Here is a 16957-nt window from a genome sequence, read left to right as displayed (position 1 = left end):
CTGTCAACAATAGCCAAAGTATGGAAAGAGCCCAAATGTCCATTGATGGATGAATGGAAAGAAAATGTGGTACATATATACAAGTTTTTTCATATTTTTAAAGACTGTCCATTCATATTCAAAAATTACTCCACAAAAGTATTATGTCAATTTTTACCTCCTGGGGTAATGCATTGAACAGACAGTTTTTTCATGGGCAAACCAATGCTGGGCATTAGTAATTTTTTTTAATTGCTAAATTAATAGGTGAGAAAATAGTATGCATTAAAAATTAGTAAGGGCTTTAATACTTTGCCTAACATACATTTTCCAATTATTTTCTCAGTTTATGGAATCATTTTCAATTTTATGACTTCTTATGTTAGAGAGGTCTTTAAAGTTTTCATGGTCTTGAGTATTTCATTTGTCAGTTTTCTTTCTTTTCAGTTTCTGCTAGTTGGTTAGTGATATATATTAAATAATATTCCATTTTTATTGGTTAGAATAAAACTTATAGTAAAAACATCATTTTGAAAACATTTTGTTTCTTTTTTCCATTGATGTTTCTGTATATTCCTGTCACAGTCTTTTAAATATTATAAATATACAACGTTCCATATAATTATTGTTTTTCTTATTTTATATATGAGCCTAGAGTGAATAGATGGTTTCCAGGTCAAATTATCCCAGTGCTCGTCTAGTCTTATCTTGTGTTAGAAATGAAGTCATGGAAAACCCGGATTTAAGTTTTCTGTTTTCTCATTACACTATTGAAACTTCCTGTTATCTCCACACTAGAATGTAAGTGTCTCAAGATCAAGCACCCTTTTCACCCATCCCAGATTCCTCGGTGCCCCTCAAAGTACTGGTGCTTTATCCAAATCCCTGATTTTATGAGATTAGGGCATTGCCTAAAGCCACACTGCAAATAGGGAAGTTAGCAGAGAAACAATTAGTTCCAAGGTCTCTTGATTTGTGGTTTAGTGGTTTTTGCTTTGACTTTTTTCTTTAGTTCACTTGTATTTCTTATTTATTTCTGTAGATGCCATATTTCTATTGAGTCTTTGACTACCAAAAGAAAAAAAAAAGAGAGAGAGAGAGAGAGAGAGAGAGAGAGAGAGAGAGAGAGAACTATGGCCTCACACCGGTCATCACTGCAAATGCTAGGATTTCTGATTTTGTGTACTCCTTACTTGGTTGCTTGTTTTCAAGGAATAAATTAATATAACTTAAAAGATCTGGGAATTTAAATTTATTTATCATAAAATAAGTGTTTAGTGAAATTCTACTTTTAAATATAGGCATATTTTTAAAGTCTTATTGTAGATCAAGATTAAAATTCCTTTTTAAGGTTGTTCTTTAAGTTTTATAAAGGTGAACCCCTTGGGAATCACCTCTGAATCTAGTGAGTGCCTGATACCTGATAGAAGTTCAATAAATGTAGTTAAAGCAAACTGAGTTCTCATTATCCAATCATACAGCCACTTTGATTTTTTCTCATTGCACACACATATGCCCACACACACACACACACACACACACACACACTGGTTTGTAAGTACATGTGGATGTTCTTTGTTGCATTTGCCACATATTAGCTCAGTTGTCTATATAGGCTTTATATTTTTTTAGATAAGAATGTCCTCTAGGTTAAGACTCATTCTTGAAGATGTGACTTAGGCATTGCCTCGTCTCTACACCCTCCTCCAAACCTTCCTTGACTCCTTCAGGCTTAGGTGACCCTTTTCTAGATTTCCATGCTGACAGTTACTACTTTGTGCACTTTGTATAATTATCTGGTATATACTTGTAACCTCTTCTAGATTATTAACCTAGCACAAATGCTAACCTGGGACATTTGTCAAAACTATCTGTTTATGAATGAATACATGTGCAATGCCCTTAATTTAGAGCCAGCCTAAGATTCAGGTAGATAGGTGGTTTACCAAGGATTTTCAGATTTGAAATCTATTAAAAAAATCTGACATATTTACGAAACCTAATAAACAGCTGAAACACAAATACTCTGTTAGGAATGTTTTACAATCGTCTTTCAAATTAACAGTGATCAATTCCTGTCTCGCACAAAGTGTACAATTAGTGTGCACCAAACTAAACCCAGGTCTGACAGCATGTTTCTATGTGGGGACAAAGGTTCAGAGTAGCTACTAGATGTGAAATCCTACAGCTTCCTGGTTTTAAAGTCACCCCAAGTGTATGGTCTTGTATATACAGAGACATATATCAGAAGGATGGAAATATGTTTAGAAATGTTCATGTTCTTTCTCAATATATAAAATGTGTTAGTTACTATAGCAACAACAGATATAGATTCACTTATTCGTTTTTTATTATGAGAAAAATAAGCAGAAGCTGAAATATTTTACAATAAACTTTTCCATAGATGTCTAGAGGAATATTTTTGCAATCATCTATGATATTTGAAAGAATATGTTAAAATGGGAATGGAAGATTTTTTCTTAATAAAAAGTCATTGAACTATTCACAAAAAACCATCAAGTGACATATACTTCCAAATAATATGAAACCTTCCAGTGTAGGATGAGTAATATTTTGTTTTTGCTATTTGGATCTGAAAAGGCGTCAGATTTATTTTAAGCGAACAATACCTAAAACTTAGAACTATGAATAACACCTTTGAATGCCAAATGTTTTCCTTTTTTAGATATAATATGCAGTCACAAATAAGCATGTTTTACATTTTTAAATAAATAAGAATTCAATGACCAAAAATTACCTTATTGCAAGAAATATTAACCACTGAGGAAAACAAGGAAGAAACTCCCAAGAAAACACAAGAGTTTCAGCAGTGAAATGATCACCACATCATTATTATATCGGTTAGGGCAGAGAGTCTAAGTTGGTTAACATATTAATTAAAATATGCAGATAAACTAGGAGAGCCACCAAGCAATACAGAGTTTAAAGATGTCTTAAAATGTAGTTCACACTCTTAAGCTTTAGACATAGGGCTTCCCTAAATGCTCAACTCCCTTTGGACATTACACAGGCTCCACAGCTGAAGTTAGGGTCTCCAACCACCCCAATTTTTCTTCCTGAACTTCTTATTCCAATAAATGGAAGCACCACCCACCCAGGGACTGAAACCAGAAACATCATGGCCATTTTATAACCTCTCCTTCAGGGCTCCCTTGTCACTCCTCCAAAGCCACCCAACAAATTTCCAGCTCCTCAGAGTGATGGCCCAGCAGCGCTGGTCTGACAAATTCCCATCGCCTCATTTCCTCAAAGTCCTCAAACATCCCCCCACTTTCCCCCAACTGACTACAGTTAAATCCGGAACTATGTACATGGCGTTACTGGCTGCTGCCTTCCTTCCACCCTCAACACCCTCTGTTCTCCAAAGGACTACCATGACCTAGTAATTCCAAGCCGCTTGGCATTCACTGTGCATGAAGTTTCTTCACACTTCTGCACCTTGGCTTGTGCAATTTCTCCTTCCTGGAATTTCCTTTCCCATCCCTTCCATCTGCTGTCTTCCTGCTGATTGTTTTAACACGCAGGCAACATCTCTTCCAGGAAGCCTCCCTGAAGCCTCCACACTAGCTCCCTTTCTCTCTGTGTCTGCAGCAACTGATTTTAACATTTACGGAAGTACTCATCACCCTACTGGAAACCATCCTTTCGTCTACTGTAATCATTCTAACGTCAGAAACAGGTCTTTCCCGTCGCTGAATCCTCAGTGTCTGGAGGTAAACTTCCCTGAGGAGAAAAGGCTGAGCTTTAACAGGCTTAAATACCAGGAAGTGAAATTTAAGGTTATTAATATGATATTAATTATCTGCCAGCTCTTTTTCAATGAAGAGAATACATCGTTACAAAGTTCTTACTGGACATCTCATTTTGAACCAAACCAAAAATGAAACAAACAGAACCCTGGAATAAAAGCAGTGTGCAGCATCTGAAAAAGAGAAGAAAAGACTACCATCAGGAGATGCTATCCACCTGTTCCTTGCAGAACAGACAAGAGCAGTTTCAGGATGTTTTTTGTGTGTGCATGCTCATTTCTGGGTGGAAAAATCACATGCTGGGTGGGCATATCGAGCCCCAGAAACACATGGCATTAACTAGAAAGCAGTGCCTTCAGTATTAAGAAAAAGGTAAAACACACACACACACACACACACACACACACACACACACACACAAACTGACCAACCATCAATAACAACAAAACAAGAAAAAACAACTTCTGGGTTCTGTTACCTCCAGTGATAAACTTGGCTGTTTGCCAGTCTATTCTTGGCTTGGGGAAACACATTATTCCATCTTTACTTCATTCCACTATTACTATTACTATTTACTTCATTCACTATTTAATGTGAGGACCAAGTGTGCTTTGCAAAAGCAACTTGAAAGAAAAGCTTAAGGGATGATGGTCTTATAAATTTCAAGGATGACATTTCCATTAAAAATGGCCTAAATACTTTCATTGCATGTTGGATTGCATGAACCTTGGATTACAGACAGAGAAGTGGGGTGCCTTTCTCTCTGCTCTGATTGTCTACCAGTCACTGTCAAAGCAAGTATCCAAATGGTAAGATGTGATCTGATTCTGTAACTTCAACTGGTGATTATAAAGGTGTAATACTCATTATACCAAAAACATTTTCCTGCCTAAAAATGAACATATATGCATATTCTCCTGTGGATTAGTAAATTGCTGACTTTTAAGAGCATTAGTGCTGGGAGTTATCCTTGGGAGTAACAGTAATAAAAATAATTTACATTTGCATAGCATTTTATGCTTCTGAAAGTACTTTGTCACTTTCTAATTTGATCCTTACATAGAAGCTGTGAAATAGAGCAGTGGCTACTGCTATTCCTATTATCCTACAGAATGGGAAATTGGAGAAAGGACTGATTAAATGGAAAAGCTAAGATTTGCATTGAATCTTCTGATACTTAATGACTGTCTAGTGTTGAGCATCAAGGGCATCTGAGTTAGGCAAAAATTGGGGATAGAAGCTTCGGTTAAAAAAAATGAATTATTAAAAACTCTCCTACCCATGTTCTTTTCAGAATTGCTAAAAAAGTCACAATTTGACATCTAGGATATATGACAAGGAAAACATCATATAGTCGATCAAAAGGTCAGAGTGAGATTTTTTGAAACGTAAAACACTGCAGCTTAGGTATTGGTCATGGATAATAAACCACAACCAGTGTCTGAGAATAAGGGTGAATATCTATAATATATAATATATACTTATATACGAATATGAAAGGAGCCAGGACAAGTTGGCCAATGGTGTGCTACTCAGTGGTGACCTGGTGAGAAAGCCACAGGGGTTCTAGGTTTTTGGTAACCTTGGAACTGTGCAAAAGCTGTGGCCAGAGTTATGATTACAGAGAGGAGAAGAAAACAATTAGCAAGGGCTAATTATGAATATTATGAATACTGTGAATTATTGTGAATATTATGAAGAGATGGAAGCTGGGATCCAGGCTTGGTCTCAAAAAGCACTGCTTCTCAGACTTCTATGTGCACATGAAACACATGCCTAGACTTGTAAAAATGCACTCTGTCTGGGGTGAAGGCCTGGGCTTCTGTATTTTTTTTTTTTAAATATTTTTTTTTTCAACGTTTATTTATTTTTGGGACAGAGAGAGACAGAGCATGAACAGGGGAGGGGCAGAGAGAGAGGGAGACACAGAATCGGAAACAGGCTCCAGGCTCTGAGCCATCAGCCCAGAGCCTGACGCGGGGCTCGAATTCACGGACCGCGAGATCGTGACCTGGCTGAAGTCGGACGCTTAACCGACTGCGCCACCCAGGCGCCCCTGGGCTTCTGTATTTTTAACAAGCTCCCCCAGGTAATGCCAGTGCTGCTGGCCCATGTGCCATCTTGGAGTAGCAAGGTTAAAAAGAACCATACCAGAAACCCAGATTTTTTTCCTCCAGCTCAGTCGTCTCTACTTCTCAGTTTATGAATCTCTTTACCTTTAATGTCTGAGGAGACGTGGCCAGATGTGCTGGTTACAGAACAGTCCAGAGCTCTGCACACCAAGAGCCAGAAGTGGGACAGGAAAGAAGTAATCTCCACCACTTTATCCCACCAATCATTTACCCTCTCCACGGAGAATTTATACCTTAATGTCTACTACTCATATGCCATTACAATTTATTGCAGACAAAGATAAATATAAGTTGCAGATGTCGAGGCTGTATATCTATGAATGAAAACATCTCCAAAATGAGAATTCAAGGTAAACACATACTTCTTGGATATAAAGGCTCATTTCATTTGTGGACAGTTGCTCAGAATATTTCATTTTCTTTCTTTCATTTGGGGAGACAGGGAGACATAGCCTGTGTTGGCAGGTCTTTGCATGGAGGTGCCCCCACCTAGACTGGACTGTCACCCACATCTACTAGTTCTATTTTTGTTTGAAGATTTTCTGAGATTTATTTTTCCAGCCACTGTATACTGTTGATCCTCATAAGTCCAGATTCTGTATTTCCAAATTCACCTACCCACTGAAATTTCTTTGAACCTCCAAATCAACAACTGACAGAGCTTTTCTGGTCATTCAGGGACATGCACAGAACAGCAAAAAAGTCGGGAGTCACCTGATGTGCACAGATTCCCAGCTGAGGTCCAGCAGGGCAACCTTCTCCCTTCTTATTTCAGCTCTCATAATATAAGTGAGTGTCCTTTTTGGGGTCTATTTAATGGCATATATTTTGCAATTTTGTGCTTTTTTGGGTGATTTTGCTGTTTAAAATGGCTTTATTGAAATGCTCAATAGCATTCTCAAGCTTAAGGGAACTGTGATGTGCCTCAGAGGTGTGTTCAATAGGCTTCATTCAGGCATGAGTTATAATGCCACTGGCTGTGAATTCAATGTTACTTAATCAACAATACATATTAAGTGAGGTGACTTTAAAAAGAAACCCATATAACACATGGTTATGTATTGATGAGTTGATGAAAATGTGGTCAGAGGCTTGCAGGAACCCAATCCTGTATTTCCCTTGAGAACAGTGCTCAGCATTTGCTAATTCAGTGCTCACAGTGACTTTATAGAACACAGATAATATGGATAATAAAACTCAATTGTAGCTGTGTATGTTACAAACACGTAACTCATGGTTAAGCAGGTAGGGTCTAGAGCAAGACTATGTGAGTTCAAATTCCAGCTCCACACTTACCACCTGGAAGAGTTTGGGTCTGAGTTTCAATTCTCTCTCTTGCAAAAGGACCTCATCCGTAATACTGTGATGAGGTTTAAAGGAATTGGTGCCCCCATATGCACTCACACAGAAAACACCCAAAATAATAGCTGGTAGGCAGCAAGTACTTAACAATATTCATGGTCACTACTGCTTATTATTGTGTAGGGCATGAAACATCAGAAAGCTCAAGGAAAGTGTATAATATCACACCATAAGTGGCTGAGCTGAGACAAGAACGGAGTACTTCCGAGTCTAACACCAAACTCACAGGGGAAGCTATCCAAGAGAAGAGTGAGAAGTATTTGGAGCCTGTATGTACAGTTGGTCATCGCCCTAAATATAGAGTTGTGGGCTGTGTATTGAAAGGCACAATGGGATGGGGTCAATCAGCAAGAGATAGGAAAAGGGGTGCCTTTGAGTGATTGCAGGCATTTTCAGGTGTCAGATCTCAGACCCCTTGGTTTTGCAGCTTTTTATAGAATGCCTGTGGAAACATAATGGTAGGCAGGGGTGACTGTGGTTCAGCATTTCAGACATATCATCTTTTCTCTATAGTGCTGCAGGGGTTATGCTACAAATTGAAAGATCCAGCTACATGAAAGGGAACTGACACATTGAGCTAGAAAGTCTTTTCTTGTGAAGAAAGCTCTGATCTCCAAGTTAGCCAATCTGGAAGGGGTATATTTGACAACAATTTCAAATTTTGTACTCCCAGGGACCATGGGCATAATAAGGAAATTAGGACCACATCCGGCATTGGTGGGGGGGGAAATGCAAACAGGAACCCGAGACAAGGAGGCCACAAATTGGACATAGGACACCCCCCAGTGCTTCCCAGGCCTAACAGTAGGATACGTTCATGCTTGGGAGTCAGGAGTAGGCTCCTTGGGGCTAGGGATGCTCAGAAGATACCCCTCTTTCTCTTCACTGCCCACACGATGGTAAAACACAATCACTTCACAACTTGCCACCCTACCTTAGGAAGCAAAGATGCTCTTTTGCCTTTGGAAGCAGCCTCTTAAAAATATTACCCAGCTTTGTAAGGGGGAAGCAGCTGGAGGGCAGATGGCTTGCCTTCTGATATTTTAAGATTTTTGGCATTGGGCAAACAGATTTCTCTAAGGATCAGAGAAGAAGGGGAGATTGTTTTTTAAAAAAGAGTACAGTGGAGGAAGATTACTAGTAAGTATTTCAGGTACAACAATGGGGAGTCAAAGGTAAGGAAAATTCATAAAAGTTGAGACAGTCGATGTGCTTTGGGAGTAAAGAAAACTATTACTATTACTGTCCAGTGGGCATTGTTCTGGATGCAACAAATCCCTCCACTTCGGTAATGCCCCTGACAGTCCCAGAAGGCAGCTATGATTTTCCTCCTTCAAGTAGAAAGGAAACCAACTTAGTGAACTCTTAAAACCTACTCAAGGTCACATAGGTGGTAAATAATGGAAAGACTATAAATCTTGAGTTCTTTGCAACAAAAAAGCCCACAAGAACTGTAATAAAAGCTAACATTTATGAGGCACATTCTAAGTGCCACACACTGTACTCCAGATTGCACATGTATTAACTAATTTAACCTTCAAGGCAATCTTATAATTTATGTACTGTACCCATTTCAGAGATGCAGAAACTGAGGCTTGGAGACGTTAAGAAACTTGCCTAACATCTCATAGCTAATTATTTTTAGACCTCTGATGAAGACACATCAGATGGAAGCATGCTAGGACTAAAGACAGATTCTTACTAATGTCTGAATTGGTATTTAAGCAAAGTCTCAGGGTGTGTGGGTAGGGAGAAGTGACCCCAGCTGCAGGGAATGGACACCTGATGTTAGAGAGAAAATGAAGGACAAGCTAGCTCGAGCAGAAGGACTCGGGGTAAAGGAAAGCAAAGGAAGCGGGAGAGGTCAGGATGGGATAATGGGGTGAATGTGGGGAAGTAGAGAAGTGAGAAGCTGGGAAAAAGTTCTCTTAGCACTAAGTAAGACACTGGCAATCAGCCCTCTGGCTGCTGTGTCACTGTGAAACCCAAGTGGTAGATCTGAGGCCCGATCAGACCCAGGAAGTAAGTCTAGAAGAGAGTGTAGGCTAGCGTGGAGGCTAGTGGTACATTCAGCAGGAGCTATGGCCTCAAGGACTTAGGGACTTTAAAGTCAGGGACAACAGGAGAGCCTGGAAAAGCCCATCCACTGAACTAAAACCACACTTAGCCAAGGAGTACCATGAGGCCGGGTGAGTGATCCCCTCAGAACCATGAGTGGGTGCCCAGCCTGGCCTCGTGCTGGACCAGAGGGACGATGGCAGAAGGGGCATCTGCTTGGCAGGAAGAGAAGGCACAAGAAAGCTCTGATCCAATGTGTAAACACCAGCAGCAGAGACCGCCTCACTTTTCCCAAGTGGTGACAGACAAAATTTAATCCTTGGGGCTCTCCCAAAGCAAGAAGCTTTCACCTCATTATTTTACCCGGAACGGTCGAAGCCTGAGTCAGAATGATCTCTGTGGCCAACGATTTATCCCTTCATGCATCCATTTTGATATATTTCTGTAACTAAGTCCATTCCCTCTGCAATATACTGTACCCAGACAAATGTTCAGAATCTCACTTCTCTCTCTCTCTCTCTGCTCCTGGGTACAGGAGCATCTTTTGGACGGAGCCATGCAGCTCCAAGTACGATTTATTTTAAGAGAAAATTGCCCACCTTTTAGAGTAAATAAAGCTGAGAGCAGAGCTGAGAGACTTCATTTCTACTTCCTAGTGTAGCGACTGAAGACTGAGCCTCCTTCACCTTCAATTGCTTTTCTCAGAAAGTTTTTATTTAGCTTACTAGAAGAAAGCACATTTTCCAGACCAAAGGGGAAGACAATAAGACAAGGCAGGGCAAGTAAGTAAAAGACGTTTCAGCTCTGACTTTTTTAAAAGTAATCTGTGTGTGTGTGTGTGTGTGTGTGTGTGTGTGTGTGTGTTTTATTTGTGTTTTTGCCAATAATCAATCATACTGGATAATACGAAACATTACCATAATAGGTAAAGGCATTTTAAAAGATAAACATTTAAAGGCGTTTAAAAATACAAACGACAGGAGAAATGAACGATAGAAACAAACGATAGAAAGAAATGAACTGGATATGCATTCAAAACCATTGCTGTAAATAATATATCTTATAAAAAGTGTCCACAGGGGAGCTGATATATAAATAGAACCACAGTGTGAAATAAGGATTGTGCCTTATTTTCTGTAGGAGCTGCTAGTTCTATGCCAGGAAGCAAAGATGGTAACAAAAGAATATACTGAGTAATGTCCCTCAGATGTCTGTCCTTCCCATGGCATATATGCACGTTATATATGGGGCAATGGTGCTCACTTTACCCACCTACAGGTCTTGATTTTTTTTTTTAAGGATTAAAGGACACCATCCTACATGGAGCTGTCACACATCAGTCAATGTGGGTTGATATGAACCAGTGAGTGATGCCCAAGTGGGTTTAATCTGAAGGAAAAATGAAGATACTGTACTCCCAAGAAGATTAAACAATAGCACATAAATTATTTATTTCCCAGGATGTAATTCAAATAACCAACGGGACAGAAAAAAATACAAGAATAAAAGGTTTGCATTGTGTTTTGTGCAGTATATGTGTCTCACCCTAATGAGTCTCCTGGATCCTAGTTTGCTTCTGAATATCACCAGGGGTGATTATAGCTTGCAAAAGTAGACCAGCAAAAGGCATGCTTTCCTATGTCTTGGGCTGTAATTAAAGCCACAAGCCATCAGATAGCAAAGAGGCCAGCTGCAGCCCTTCAAACCTTTAGTACCCTGGCATTAAAAATAGATTACAGCACAAAATATATACCAAAAATAATCCCAATAAAAAAATTTGCACATTTGATTACTATAATTGATTTTTTTCTTCTAGATATGAATAAATGACCCAGGCTAAATGCCAGTTCCTTGCAAAGAATTTCATTTAAGCTTCACTGAATTGAAAAGGCTCAACCAGACTCAACATTTCCAACTTCCTAGCAAGTAGCAGAAAATCTACCTGACAGTTGCTATGGAAACACGAACAGGAAGAGTGAACCACCAGCCTATAAATCCACAGAGAAACCTTTCTTAATTGGAAGGCCTTTAACCCACACATTTTTCTCATAGCTACAGAGCTTATTTCTAAAGAGATTATTAAATTCCTCAATTGACTTATGAAGGATGCTTCCCACTATATTACTGTGCTTTGGGTTGCTCGTTCTTTATATCTGTTTCCAAAATTACAAAGCAGACCAGGGATAATAAAAGTTAACACAGATGTTTCAATGAAAAATCCATATGATGTTCTGAAAATAACTTCTGCAGCAATGCTGAACAAAAAGGATTCCAATACAAGAACCAAGATGGTGTAGACGTGTTCATTTCAAAGCTATAGCTAAGCCACCAAACTTTTCCACCACCCTCTTAAATTCAAAAGATTAACATGGGTAGGAGATCCTGACAGCATTTCCCAATGTTTAAGAACAGTGACAAAATCAGAAAAATGAATAAATGAGGTGTGGAATATGTTAATTTTAGGCTCACTACTAAATAAAAAAAATGCTCTTTATAATTGAAAGTAAATACTAACTAGTATGTGATTGACTAAACAAAAAGGAAATAAACACAGATCATTGGGTTCATGAACCCCAACAGGATGCGGGGGTAGTTTTGGCTGGCTAATCTATAACCAGACTAAATTCCATAATATAATCTATGTGAAGAGCAGGAATTATGACAGAGAAGGTAAAAATATATGCACCTGCCCATATCCAGAGGCAACTTTCTCTCTCTCCTTCCTTCCTGCTATGTTAAAGAAATGTTCCCCCTCCCAGCCTGCTTGGATTTAGTGCCCTCCCTCTTCAGAATCCTTTGGCACCTTTTAATAGGAACCATGCCAACGAATCAAAAAAGTCCCTCAAACCCATGTTCCACTCTTGTACTTTTATTTCTCTCTCCTTTCCATTCAGCCTGGTATTTGAGTGAATTTTATTTTCCTCACTGCCTCTATGTCCTTACTTTTTCTTCTGTCCTTAGCTCCTTGCAAGAATGGCACCCACTCCCTGTCACCAGACTTGGTTGTTATGGTCCCTGACTTCTCTTCTGGCATGGTGGGCCACTCATGTCTTCTTTTGGTGAATTCTCCCTTTGTTTCCATTATATGGCACTCTCTTTGCTTTTCTTCCATCTTTTTAGTTGTTCGTTCTCTGCCTACTTTGTCATATTCCTCAGGATATTTGGTAAACCTTCTTCTTCTTCCAGTTTCTATCTCCACTGGGCAGCCTTCAGCCCTCCCGTGGCTTCAATTACTATCAATGCAGTGATGACTCACAAATATTTATTTCAACCTTGATGTAAAAAGGGGGATAAAAATATCTACCACATCAGCCTGTTGAGAGCACTGAAGACAACATTTAAAACTTGTCTGACACATTTTCAGCACTCAGTGGAAACATTAGCTATTATTAGTATGTAGCTGAGACACCATAAAGACAGCATGTACAAAGCTCAGCTCTCTTCTCCTTCAAGTGTTTCTTTCCATACATTCCTTCTCAGTAGATCTTCTACTTGTCCTTTCAGTCCATTTTCTTCAAAACTCCTTCAAGAACCCCATCCTTCTTGAGTCAGGGGCCCCCTCTTATGGGTTATCAAAGCATGCTGTATTATTTTTTTTATTTTTTAATGTTTATTTATTTTTGAGGGGTGGGGAGAGGCAGAGAGAGAGGGAGACACAGAATCCAAAGCAGGCTCCAGGCTCCAAGATGTCAGCACAGAGCCTGATGCGGGCCCCAAAGCCATGAACTATAAGATCAAGACCTGAGCTGAAGTTGGACGCTTAACCTACTGAGCCACCCAGGTGCCCCAAAGCATGTTGTATTATTAATGGCTGTATCCTACTGCATTGTAATAGCCTATTTACTTGGCTATCTTCATTGTGAGAGGGCAAAACCCTACAGTTTAATTCACTGTTTTATCCCCCAACAAATATGCATTGGGCCATAAGTGAATGAAACTGTACCAGTACATAAAATAAACCATTAACTAGAAATCCTTAACTTATTCCTTCATGGTTGCCTTGTGAAGTCTTTGACGATCTCTTCAGTTTTGTCCATTCTGACCTCCTTTACTGAAAATCTAGTTGTTGGCAGTTAACCTTATGGATGTGTCCAATATTACTTTGGTTTCAAAATTACATTGCATGACAAGAAATCTTCACGTAATATGGGGGGGAGGGTTAGTTGCAAAGTATGAGTGAAAAAAAAAAAACCTGCTGAAAAGTTGAGTATGATGTAAGCAAACATATACTCATCTACAAAGGTAATGTTTTCCCAGAATTTAGACTGAAATGTCTCCTGAAAACTCACCTGGTGTCTATTCTAACCATTAACTACCTGTAGAAAAATAATCTTCTTTAATGTTGTTTGCTTAATGATGTGGACAAAGCCTTTCTCTGGCCAATATGCCCAAGAGATACTCTTAGACCACATGCTTTGAGGACTCTCACAGTGCTTACTCTGGGGAGCTGACAGAGCCTTAGGGTTTTCATTCAATGTGTCCAGGTAGCAATTATGGGGAATGAAGTTGGGGGACAGGGGAGTATGTGGATTCCATCTAACAGTTTCCTATAGAAACAAATACTTGAGATAAGTATTTATAGATAATTATTTCACAAACAAGTATGACCAACAGTGTGACCAAAGCACAGTATCTGGAAGCCCTCCTGATTTACACAGATGACAACACTTGTACACGTCCACTCACACATTCATGAGGCTATCACTTTGTGGCTTACGTTCTCAACCAAAGACTCCCTTGGTACTCTGTTTCACATACTTTCAGCCTATAAAACTTTGAAAGGGTCGGGGTGGGACACTTGGAACACACACAATATGTATTACTCTGATCTTCTTAACCAATATGGAAATGACTGAGATGTCCATGACCATCCACTTGGGGAAGGTACACATGAGATGAGATTCTTAATCCAGCTATGCTTCTTGCTGATCCTGCGACTTTGGGAAAACTTTCTGAACCTCAGCTGCCTCTTTCATAAGGAGGACAAAATAGTACCAGCCTTAGAGGACTGTTGACGAAGGTGTAAGAAGTTATGTGGATAAGATTGTTTAGGTTAATAAATGTTCAGTAAAATGTAGCTAATGAAGAGATGAGCCATGTTGCTCCAATCCACATAAGGTCATCTCAAGTGAATGATGCTGCTAAGCCTTGCAGTGTTTGGGTCAATGGGATCTGTGAATGAATTAGTTCATGTATTCTTTTACCACCTGCAACATCACTTAGGATCTGAACATTAGTGACTGTAGCTCTCTCTTTCGATCTGACCCTTGTTGGAACATGTAATTTGAAAAAAAAAGTATCTTTTGTAGCAGGTTTTCAACCTGCTCTTTAAAACTTATAAATGGAAATTTTAACTTGTTTATTGAAATACATAAAATGCTAAAATAACTTTAGTGACATCTGTATTGTGCAGATCAATTACCTATTTATATAAAACAAAAAGCTATTCTTCCATATAGACAGTGAAGTCAAATATATTTTTGATCCTTCTTTCTTTAAAAATAATTTTTAAAAAGTGCCAAAAGCACATGTCTAAACAAGAGTGAATTTGGAAGTCCGGCTCATTCATTTCATTCACATCTGCATTCTCCCTGTTGAGATTCCACCATACTACATAAGGGCACATATTTTCACATCAGTCAAATAATTTAATTCTCATAACAACAATGAAATATATGTGGGTCTTCAAATACTATTCCCATATTTACAGATAGGACTCAGAGAAGCAATTTCCACAATTACACGAAGAATCTGGCAGAATCAAGGTTCACTCACACTCAGCTGTCTAATAATAGACACTATTGTCTTTCTTTAATAAGACTTTGGCTTATGATATAATGAGCCTTCACCTTCCCAGTAGTACAGTAATTTTATAATCCCAGCATTCTCTATTCTCCACTCTTTCCCCTCTCTTTCTCTGTCATTTCCTCCCTCCCTGTCTTTTCACACATGTGTATTTATCCTGCCTGAAGTTCCTCCCTTTTCCATCTGGTATTAGGTACTTATTTTGTATAGTAATTTATGTGGAAAGACTTTTGAGACGTGCCATTGCTGGTTTCCATCTCAACTGAAGGGGGGATTCTTCTCTAACACAGTAGTGTCCTCACTCCAGGACTGCCCTTCATGATCTTTGAAACTCTTCCTTTACAAACTTAAGCATAAATCCTAAATGTAAGTGTAGGAATATACATGGTTTGCTCCCACGTTCCTTTTTAATTTGTTTCTTTTGTATAAAGGTAGATAAATAAAATCATGGTCTAGAGACTCCAAAATTTTAGGAATGTGAATTTTATAAAAGATCCAAATTCTAGTTTAAAAGCTTCAATATCCAACATTTCACAAGTAGATATTTATCTTGGTAGTAAAGATGATTAGTATATATGCAATGTTAACGATGATGCAATATTGTATTTTATAATAGTAGACTATACAACTAATTTGAGGGAACAAGAGGACTAAAAAGTACCACGATACACAAGTTGGAAAAATAACTTTGTGAGCCAAAAGATAATCACATGGCATATTTATTGGCTTCAATCAAGAGAATAATTCTCCATGATATATCCAAACAGAAAAAAAAAACAAAAAAACCTTCCTTTTTTATTAAACCTCTCTCTGCCATACTTTTCTTTGTGGCTTATGCTTTCTTACAAACAACAAGCAAAACAAACAAACAAACAAACAAAAACAAAAACAAAAACACCCACCAATTTCTATTTCTCTAAACTTCTTTATCAAAGAGGATCTAATGAAAGCAATAGCAGACAGGCCAGCAGCATCACCTTTTCTTGTAGTTAAAAATTACTGAGTAAGGTAACTTTTACCTGGATCTCTCTTTCCCTTCCCCTTTCCTCTGAAGGAGGTGAAGTCAAAAGCAAGGGGTGAGACAGGAGTAAGGCTAAGTAAGCATTGTTATTTGTAGAACTGAATGAATCAGATTCTTACAGTTCATACACCTCCCTTACTTGCGTTAGGCAACCTGGGGAGCTATAGTAACTCTCAGAGCTCTACCCTCTCCAGGTAGTATTTATATTGTTTCCAAATGTTAAATTCAGTCCCCTTCAGTTGAGGGACTGGATAAGGAACTAATATCCTTTGAAAATCATGGCATTCCAAGGAAAAGGACCATTTTTTTTTAAAGAGGAAGAAAATGAAGGCTACAGACAAAGCAACTTGCCTACAGTCACAGATGTAGAATGGATAGATGGATACTCAGAGCCAGATCTTCATACTGTATTACTGTACTTCTGTTGCCTTAAATATATAATTCATTCTTTCAGATAAAAAATGAATACATGCTTTAAAATATCTTTGGGTTCTGATTTTCAGTAATTGCAGAGTAGCTTGTGTTGGACTATTTTTCCTGTTGATATCAATCATACTTAAAAAGGTGTTTGGAGCACCTGGGTGACTCACTCAGTTAAGCATCCGACTTTGACTCAGGTCATGAGCTCACGGTTTGTGAGTTCAAGCCCTGTGTCGGGCTCTGTGGTGATAGAGCAGAGCCTGCTTTGGATTCTCTGTCTCCTTCTCTCTCTGACTCCCTCTCTCTCTCTCTGCCTCTGTCATAAATAAACAAACAAACAAATAAATATTAAAAATAAAATAAAATAAAATAAAATAAAATAAAATAAAATAAAATAAAATAAAATAAGG

The sequence above is a fragment of the Lynx canadensis genome, chromosome B4, assembly GCF_007474595.2.
Source record: "Lynx canadensis isolate LIC74 chromosome B4, mLynCan4.pri.v2, whole genome shotgun sequence".
NCBI lineage: Eukaryota > Metazoa > Chordata > Mammalia > Carnivora > Felidae > Lynx > Lynx canadensis.
Note: the sequence above shows the minus strand (reverse complement) of the source record.